Here is a 9299-nt window from a genome sequence, read left to right on the forward strand (position 1 = left end):
GGAAAATCTCATCGACGAAGGATTGGAAGACTGAGGGAGCATTCATTAACCCATATGGCATGACTAGATACTCGTAGTGTCCGGAAGTCGTGCTAAACGCTGTCTTCCATTCATCGCCCTCTCTAATGCGCACCAAGTTATATGCGCTCCTGAGATCCAATTTTGTAAAGAACTGCGCACCGTGCAGTGACTCCGTCATAGTCGCAATCAGAGGAAGTGGATAGCTGTACTTCACCGTAATCTGATTGAGACCGCGGTAATCAATACACGGGCGCAGACCTCCATCCTTTTTCTTCACAAAAAGAAACTTGAGGAAGCGGGTGAAGTGGAGGCCCGTATGTATCCCTGTCTCAGAGACTCAGCGATGTACGTCTCCATTGCCTTCCTCTCCTCTTGAGACAAGGGATACACATGGCTCCGCGGGAGAGCTGCTCCTGACTGGAGATCTATCGCACAATCCCCCGTCTATGAGGCGGCAGCTGCGCCGCCCTAGTTTTACTAAACACCAGTTTCAAATCCTCATACTCGGGGGAATATGCAGTGCTGTCATTAGATTCGGACTTTCCACCGAGGTCGCCCCTATGGAAACACCCAGACACCGCCCCTCACACTGGGCAGACCACCCTTTAAGAGCTTTCTCTCGCCACATAATAGTAGGGTCATGGGTCATCAACCAGGGAAGGCCCAGCACTACCGGATACGCAGGAGAGTCAATCAGATAGAGCTGAATCGTCTCCTCATGACCCTCCTGCGCCATCATTTGAAGGGGTGCTGTGACCTCCCTAATCAACCCAGACCCTAACGGACGGCTATCTAGGGCATGAACAGGGAAAGGCTTATCAACTGGAAGGAGGGGAATCCCTAACTCTATACAAAACTGGCGATCTACAAAATTCCCAGCTGCGCCTGAATCTACCAGCGCCTTATGCTGGGAACGAGGTGCAACCTGTGGAAAACGAACAGGCAAGGTTAGGTGAACGACAGAAAGCTCTGGGTGAGTAGGGCGCCTACTCACCTGGGGGACCCCCCAATGCGTGACCTGCCTTCTCCTCCACCGGGGACCCTCCCCAACACCTAGCCGCGGTGTGCCCTCCACGGCCACAGTTAGTGCAGGGAACGGCCCCCCTCGGGTTCCTACTCCTCCGTTCTCTAGCGCCAGCACCCCCGAGCTCCATAGGGCTCGGCTCGGAGGTGCTGGAGAGTGGAATGGGCGAACCCCACCCGGGACGTCCACGGGTGGCGAGCAGGGTATCCAGCCGAATGGCCATTTCGACAAGTTGGTCAAAGGTCAACGAGGTGTCCCTGCACGCCAACTCTCGCTGGACGTCCTCCCGGAGGCTGCAACGGAAGTGGTCTATAAGGGCCCGCTCATTCCACCCTGCATCGGCCGCTAGAGTCCGGAATTCCAAGGCAAAGTCCTGGGCGCTCCTCATCCCCTGTCGGAGGTAGAACAGACGCTCCCCCGCCGCCTTCCCCTCTGGTGGATGGTCAAACACAGCACGGAAGCGGCGGGAGAACTCTGCATAGGTAGTGGTAGCGGCGTCCATTCTCCTCCATTCGGCGTTGGCCCACTCCAACGCCTTGCCGGTGAGACAGGAGATGAGGGCTGAGACGCTCTCGTGTCCCGAGGGCGCCGGGTGTACGGTGGCGAGGTAGAGCTCCACTTGCAGCAGGAACCCTTGACACCCGGCAGCGGAGCCGTCGTACGCCCTCGGGAGCGAGAGCCGAATCCCACTGGGTTCCGGAGATGGGACAGGAGGACTGACCGATGGGGATGGTTCGGTAGGTGGGGTCGTGGGTACCCCGCTGGTTTCCCATCGGTGGAGAGTGTTCATCACCCCCTCCAGGGCATGACAGACCTGGTTAATCCGGTCCTCCTGCCCACGAAGACGTTCCTCCATACCTGCTGTTGGCGCGGTCGCTCCTGCTGATTCCATGGAATGATGCGTGATTCTGTCAGAGTGCTGTGTGTGGATGAGTGAAAGGAATCAAGCGCAGGAACCAGGATGACTTCAACAGACTTTAGTAATGTCCAACACATGAACAATGAGTCGCCAACCCAACCGGGCGGCGCGAACAATTACGCACAAACACAGTGCGGAAAAAACAAGAAAAGCGCACGCAGTGCGAACTCTCGAAAAACAACAACGAGAGATACAAACTCCTCGGAGGCAGGCTGACAATAAACAATCACGCATAACACCTGACCCAAACACACGAAACTAAATAGGGAACACAATCAAACACAAACAAGGGACAGGTGTTACAAAGAGACAAAACCAAACGAACATGAAACATAGAACGGTGGCAGCTAGTACTCCGGAGACGACGACCGCCGAAGCCTGCCCGAACAAGGAGAAGGAGCAGCCTCGGCCGAAACCGTGACACCTGGTGTGTCATATTCTTCATTCCTTAGGTCGGAGTCCGGGATTGGGCCGTATCTCACCATCTGCTGTGATACTGCATTCTCCAACACCTTGCTCACCAATCCTCGGACACAGGGAATAAGACAACATCCACAACGAACAAACATACCCATAGAAGCTATAGCTGCACCCAGAACAGTTGCAACAATAGCTTTCCATTTTCCAAACATGTTATCAAACCAACCAGTCATTGATGTATTCACCCCCCAGTTCTCAGCCCATTCTTTACTCAATGCAGTGATACCTGCCAGTGCTCTAGTTGCTGTACCATCTGGGGCTGTATTGTTGGGGATAAACATACAACAATGACCTCCCACCATCTTGTAAATCCGCCCTTCTCTGCTAAAAGCATATCGAGAGCCAAACTATTCTGTCAGGTCATGAGTGAGGTGGCGGATAGTTGGTCTGAGATTCTCTTCACTGCATCCCTTGTCTAATTAACAAACCTTTGTACATGTAATTAATCCAGTCAACATTTTTATCAATTGTAACCCACCAGAAAAACATTGTTGTAAACCCTTCTCCAATTTGATCTGTGATTCGCATTACTTTGGTGTCTATAACATTGATAATCTCCGGGGGTCATGGTGAATTGGGGTGCCTTAGTATTATCCTTTTTAAGAGTGGTTATTTTAATATCAGAACAATTAGGTGAGGTTTGGTCCCAAATCTATCACACAAGAGAACATGGTCTGAGGCATAGGTGCAGTTAGAAGGGTTGGCCTACCTGTTGAACAGGCATAACAATTAGTTTGACCCAGCGCCCTAGCTGTGTAGTTCATCCACCTTACCCAGAAGTTCTCATTTGAAATTCCTTCTACTTCTCCTTGGTTCATTTCCTGCAAGAGGAAATATTCTACCCTTGGTGGTTTATTGCTATTTAGGATTCCTTCTGAGGGCCTTCCAAGGGGTATTAGACTATTTTTTGATACCTCTGGTGATTACATTAGATCTATCTGCTGTTCTGTCTCGGGGGTGGAAGATGCATTTCTCTCCTGAAAAATGAGCCTCACACATGTATTTGCCCCGACATCATCAACACAGACCCAATAGTTCCTTGCTATGTCATCTTGCATAATTGACTTTACCGTTATCACCAGTTCCGTTTTAGATTTATCATGGGTTTGTTTAATTCCCCATCGGTGTGCTGCGTCCATTCCATTCTCATAGTATGTTCCCCAGGTATGTTTAAACACCCTTGCCCAAGGACATAAGCGTTCCCCAGTGCAAATGTATTTACTATACCTTCTAGGACCTAACTTTCTTGTACACGCCCCCTTCTTACCAAAGCCCCCAAAACCTCCTATCTCTTCATGGGAGAAGTCGAATGGTATCTTGAATCCCCCATCTTGTCCTAAACTGACTTTAACTATAAAATAATAATTCCCCCCCTCTTGGTTTCAGTATTTCTACGAGATCGAATCAGTGCATCATTTCCCTGTTTAGGTTGACCTGGATTAATACATAATATGGTTAACACGATGATGCAGCTCAGAGTCCCCCAAAATCCCAAATGCCGCCATCCCAATCCTGTCCCTGACCCACCTGCCTGGTACTTCCCCATACCCACACCTCTATAAACACCCCACAGTGATGAAAGGTCGGGGTAGGGTTTCTTCGTTAACAGAGTTTACCCCCGAACCCTAGTTGGTCAGTTCTTCTCTTTAACTCTGTGTGTGTTCAACGGTGTTGGTATGTGGGCCTACCTTTTTGCAGTGGGTAACGTGGACCCAAGTGGCTCTCTCAGCTATTCTTATAGCGAAGGCAGTTACCAATAGGACTTGGTATGGTCCCTCCCAGCGTGACTGCTTTCAAACCTTTTTCCTCAACGATTGGATCCACACCCAGTCTCCAGGTTGTATACTATGAGTCACCTTCTCCTTTAATTCTCCTGTAGGACACAAATTCTTAGACATACGGGTATGGTTAACGAACAATTTTATGATGTGTTCTGCTAGTGTATTCTCTAGTACTATGTCTGCCTGTTCTGGTCCTGCCAACTGTGGCATTCTGTAAGGTCTTCCAAACACTTTAAAAATATATATATATACAGTGGGGAAAAAAAGTATTTAGTCAGCCACCAATTGTGCAAGTTCTCCCACTTAAAAAGATGAGAGAGGCCTGTAATTTTCATCATAGGTACACGTCAACTATGACAGACAAATTGAGAAAAAAAATCCTGAAAATCACATTGTAGGATTTTTTATTAATTTATTTGCAAATTATGGTGGAAAATAAGTATTTGGTCACCTACAAACAAGCAAGATTTCTGGCTCTCACAGACCTGTAACTTCTTCTTTAAGAGGCTCCTCTGTCCTCCACTCGTTACCTGTATTAATGGCACCTGTTTGAACTTGTTATCAGTATAAAAGACACCTGTCCACAACCTCAAACAGTCACACTCCAAACTCCACTATGGCCAAGACCAAAGAGCTGTCAAAGGACACCAGAAACAAAATTATAGACCTGCACCAGGCTGGGAAGACTGAATCTGCAATAGGTAAGCGGCTTGGTTTGAAGAAATCAACTGTGGGAGCAATTATTAGGAAATGGAAGACATACAAGACCACTGATAATCTCCCTCGATCTGGGGCTCCATGCAAGATCTCACCCCGTGGGGTCAAAATGATCACAAGAACGGTGAGCAAAAATCCCAGAACCACACGGGGGGACCTAGTGAATGACCTGTAGAGAGCTGGGACCAAAGTAACAAAGCCTACCATCAGTAACACACTATGCCGCCAGGGACTCAAATCCTGCAGTGCAAGACGTGTCCCCCTGCTTAAGCCAGTACATGTCCAGGCCCGTCTGAAGTTTGCTAGAGTGCATTCGAATGATCCAGAAGAGGACTGGGAGAATGTCATATGGTCAGATGAAACCAAAATAGAACTTTTTGGTAAAAACTCAACTCGTCGTGTTTGGAGGACAAAGAATGCTGAGTTGCATCCAAAGAACACCATACCTACTGTGAAGCATGGGGGTGGAAACATCATGCTTTGGGGCTGTTTTTCTGCAAAGGGATCAGGACGACTGATCCGTGTAAAGGAAAGAATGAATGGGGCCATGTATCGTGAGATTTTGAGTGAAAACCTCCTTCCATCAGCAAGGGCATTGAAGATGAAACGTGGCTGGGTCTTTCAGCATGACAATGATCCCAAACACACCGCCCGGGCAATGAAGGAGTGGCTTCGTAAGAAGCATTTCAAGGTCCTGGAGTGGCCTAGCCAGTCTCCAGATCTCAACCCCATAGAAAATGTTTGGAGGGAGTTAAAAGTCCGTGTTGCCCAGCGACAGCCCCAAAACATCACTGCTCTAGAGGAGATCTGCATGGAGGAATGGGCCAAAATACCAGCAACAGTGTGTGAAAACCTTGTGAAGACTTACAAAAAACGTTTGACCTGTGTCATTGCCAACAAAGGGTATATAACAAAGTATTGAGAAACTTTTGTTATTGACCAAATACTTATTTTCCACCATAATTTGCAAATAAATTCATTAAAAATCCTACAATGTGATTTTCTGGATTTTTTTTCTCATTTTGTCTGTCATAGTTGACGTGTACCTATGATAAAAATTACAGGCCTCTCTCATCTTTTTAAGTTGGAGAACTTGCACAATTGGTGGCTGACTAAATATTTTTTTTCCCCACTGTATATATATATATTTTTTTGTTTGTTTGTTTGTTTATAATTCATTATACCATAGGCCACAAAGTGTTTCCTAACCTGCTCTCACATCTAACCTATCCCCCCTATTGACACATTGTTTTACCCATGTGTCAATATTTCCGCATATCAAAACAGTGACTTTAATAAATTTAATAATTTATCCTTATGCCAGACATTATCTCGTAGGATTGTTCCTTTCTTTACAGTATGAAAATATATACACTCACCAACTGTAAGTCGCCCCAGATAAGAGTGTCTGCCAAATGGCCAAAATGTAAAATATAATCAAGAACATAGGAAATATCTGTTTCCCCGTATAGTGTTCCTGTCACCCTTCTTAATGTCATATTTCACTCATTTGTCAATATAATCCCTTACTTCATATAAGTAAGCAGTGATATTTTATTCCAGGTATCTATTTTCTTTTTTAAATGATACGTTGTCTCCTACTGTCCCTTAACATATACTGTAGGGGATTTTCCTTAGTCCTGGGAAATAAAGAAAACAATTATAATCCCCCCTCAGAACACATCGGATAACTCCATGTTTCATTAAATTCACTAAACCTATAAATATCAAGCCCATAACCACCTTCCGGTAATCTACTGATTTAAACCTGTTGCATTAATTTATTAAAATATAAACCTATTGTTTAATAAATCCACTGTTTGCATTGAACAGATCGCTCAGTCTCTCTAGGTATTGACTAATAGTCTCACTGTCTCCCTGCTTACACTCATGGACTTTGGAGAAGTCGGCATGTCTGTGATAATATTCTCTCAGATTATCACAGAGTTGTGCCAATTTATCTCCATAAGCCCCTCCCTCTTCCCACTCTAACACCGGACACCCAGTTTCCCCTTACTGCCGCCCAGTCCTTCAACACTATCTGTCTGACTGCCCTCTCTAGTTCCCCTGTATTCAGCTTAAAGCTGGCGGTCAGCCCTTCCATATCTCTTCTGAACTGGTGTACCCCCGTCTTAGGGTGGGGTATCCCTTCCACTGCTCTCACTACATCTCTCTGCTTCGTTTACTAAATACTGGCATTAGTAAATTCTATCCACACACCACCAAAAACGAATAACATATTTGCATACACATAACTAGAAAGCATGAATTTAATAAAATGTTTGCTTAAACAAAGCAATTCTACATTTCTCATCACCCAATTTCTATTACTTTTTTCACACAGCAAACCCTGTACAATCTCTATCGTCTATTGCTGACTTTCCATCTAACATTACTTTTCAACATTTCTCAAATCTAATTACACCCTTGAAGCTTGACCGAAATACAATGTGTTGACGTCATATGCTCAACCCCGTACACGTGACCTTTTTCTCCAACAAGATTTCTCATATCCCTCCTATTCTTTCTTTTTTCCCCCTTGTCTGCTTTTTCCTATGTTTCTGCAGTGTTGGGATTGATGCCCTGTCTTATTACAGTAAGTACAAGGTGCCTTACACTCTCTTTCAAAATGACCCCGCTTGTTACAGTTAAAGCACTTATTCCCCCCCGTTGTAGCCTTCTCTCTTTCCTGGGTTTCTACCCTTACCCGCTATCTCGCCTAGTGTGGCTATTAAATACTCTGCTCCCTTCTGTTCTTTTCTTTCTCTGTCCTGTCTATTATTCTCCCTTCTTTCTCTAAATTTTCTGAGTTCCCTCTCCCCCCCCCCCTGCTCCTTCCTCCTTCAACATTCCGGCTTTGCCATCATATGACGGGGGAGGTGCGGGAATCTGTCCTACTCTTCTTCTATATACAACAACCCCATCATCTGGGTTCTCTTTCCAAGCCTGTTCTGCCAGGACTAGATATAACCTTCCTGCCCTCTGCTCTGGGGGAGGCACTGAGACCTCGACCTTCACGTCTCTTTCACTCTCACTCACTTCTCTTTTCTTCCTGCCTTCTTCCCGCTTTCTAGCTTCTACTAGGCACACCCTGGCTGTTTCTAAGCCCTCTCTTTTCTGTGTCTTTAGATCAGTACCACAATTTACATGCATTTGTTTAATCATGGATTCCAGTTTAATTACATCAAGTCGCCCAGTAAAGCCATATTTCTTTCTCCAATTAGGTCCATAATAGACATTTCATTTGTCTCCAATTGCCATGTATTTCTCGTCCCCAGTAAATTCTGGGAACTCTTGTGAGGATTTGCCCCCCATTGTTGGTACTGTTAAAAATCCCTTAGCCACCTCTTCTATATAACAAGGCAATATAACAAGTAATTCAAAACAGTTTCACACAACACCTGGAATTACCCCTCCCTGTATAGGTAGTCTTGACTAGTCCCCCAGAATTATCTCATACCGTTACAGAGGAATTTATCCCCTCAAATGTAATCTTGACAATTCCTGACAGTCTCATACAACAGAAATGGGTTCTCCCTCTCCTAGTGATCTTAACCGTCCACATTTACTCAATTATATTAACCTTCTCTTCACACGTTACTTTCACTGTATTTCTTTAACCCTGATTATTTGTTGAACATTACTGTTCTATAATCTACTACATGTTCTCTGAATACAGGGTAGTTTATTTTGGTAATGGCCTATTACCGTGAATGGTTACGGACCCACCAACATTTCACTTTAAATTGGCTACGCATTGATCAATTTGCTACTTTAAATTGTGACGTTTAACCTTCAGTCAGTATTTTAGCAAGTTCTCAAATCAATTTCCCCAATTAATGAATAAAGACTACCGACCTTTTCCTTGCAGCCGAGATTCAATGTAGGTTTGGATTCCGTCACCGTCTCTGTCATTAATCAGGTGTCCTCTGGCCTGTTTTAACCCTTAATGCCAAAGTGTAGGTCTTTCTATTTACGAATGTATCATTCGCCCGTCGACGGTTTTCAGAGTTACCTGGAATGACAGAGGCAGGTATTGGATTCCGGCTGAGAAGGACCAAGCTGTTATGAGAATTATTTACTAACTATTTCAGTGTCTCTGTGCGTCTCCCAAAAGGTTGTAAGTCTTTTGGATCAAGAAGTCCTGGTCTGCATAGTCAGGCCTTTATTCATTGAGTCCATCTTTTATACTCACACGTCATACAAAAATTCCACCCCTTTTAGGCGGGCTGTATTTTTCCACTAAACATGGGTTTAGCTCATGTTTTCCTCTGCTTCTCCTAACCATCAGGTCACCCACTGTCACGCCCTGACTCTGAGGACTTGTATTTGTTGAGTCATGGTGTGTATTTTCTGT

The sequence above is a fragment of the Coregonus clupeaformis genome, chromosome 36 (assembly GCF_020615455.1).
Source record: "Coregonus clupeaformis isolate EN_2021a chromosome 36, ASM2061545v1, whole genome shotgun sequence".
Classification (NCBI taxonomy): domain Eukaryota; kingdom Metazoa; phylum Chordata; class Actinopteri; order Salmoniformes; family Salmonidae; genus Coregonus; species Coregonus clupeaformis.